Source organism: Etheostoma spectabile, chromosome 3 (genome assembly GCF_008692095.1).
Source record: "Etheostoma spectabile isolate EspeVRDwgs_2016 chromosome 3, UIUC_Espe_1.0, whole genome shotgun sequence".
NCBI classification, from domain to species: domain Eukaryota; kingdom Metazoa; phylum Chordata; class Actinopteri; order Perciformes; family Percidae; genus Etheostoma; species Etheostoma spectabile.
Window position 1 is genome coordinate 28945865 of NC_045735.1, and position 1216 is coordinate 28947080.

The window sequence follows — 1216 nt, forward strand, 5'->3', positions numbered from 1 at the left end:
GCTAGCATGCAGCCTGACGTCTGACTCCCCAGTTTTTAACGTTCTATCAGACTCTTACTACCCAAGAGTCTAATCTTAATACTTCGCTCTGTTTTCCGAAAAAATTAGGGCAGGATTCTGCTTGGATTTTGGGACTGTCCCAAATTTTTTGGGATGTCTGGTCACCCTACAAGTGAACCAGACCTCCATTCAAGCTAACTTTCAGGTAGCTCTGCTGACTGCTACCGGTGGTAGGCCATTAAATGTTGCCTGTCAAGAAATTTATGAACGTTGTTGCGGAGGAGGTGTGCCCCAATGAGAAAGACGTCTTAAATATCACTCACCAGACAAATTGAAGAAATGGGGGATATTGTGAATGCCCAGCTGCAGGAGAAAGCGAAAGAATTTGAATTTTTTACATTAGCACTAGATGAGCGCAATGACGTGCAGGACACAGCACCGCTTTTAATTTTTTGTCGCAGAGTTAACTGAAACTTTGAAGTGTCGGAGGAACTGGCAGCTCTGAAAAGTCTCAAAGGTACTACGACAGGGGAGGATATGTTTGGTAAAGTGTGCCTAACAATGGGAGAGTTGGATATACAGTATACTGGTCTAACCTGGCCAGCATCACGTCTGAAATGGGCTCTAAGTACAGAAATCAATGCCTTTCTTTGGACAAAGGGCCACACTGTCCTAGAACTGATCAACACAGAATGGGAATGGGACCTTGCCTCTTCAACAGACCAGACAGAAATATTGAACGGCATCAACGTGAAGCTCCAAGGCAAGGGGAAACTAGTATGTGACTTGTAGGCCCACATGAAAGCATTTAAGGTGAAACTAGCACTGCTTGTGGGACAAGCAAAAACCAGAGACTTCACCCGTCCCCCTACTACCCAAAGCTCTCAGCTGAGAAACCAGCGGCCCCATTTCCAGCTCCAAAGTCGGCGGAAGTGCTGGAAATGCATAAGGCAGAGTTTGGTGTGCGATTCCATGAGATACATGTCCACGCTAAAGAAATCCGCCTTTTCCAGAAAACCTTCTTCTGTCGACATTGCTGAAGCCCCCTCTTCTTGTCAGTTTGAGTGGGCTGAGTTACAGAACTGTGATATTTTGAAAGACACATTTAAACCCAACAGTCTCATTGAATATGAAAAATCAAATCACCGGCAGAGTGGGCGGGGTTTCCTAATTTTCAATAGCAATTAATATGAAAAAATGTCATGATAGTAATAAT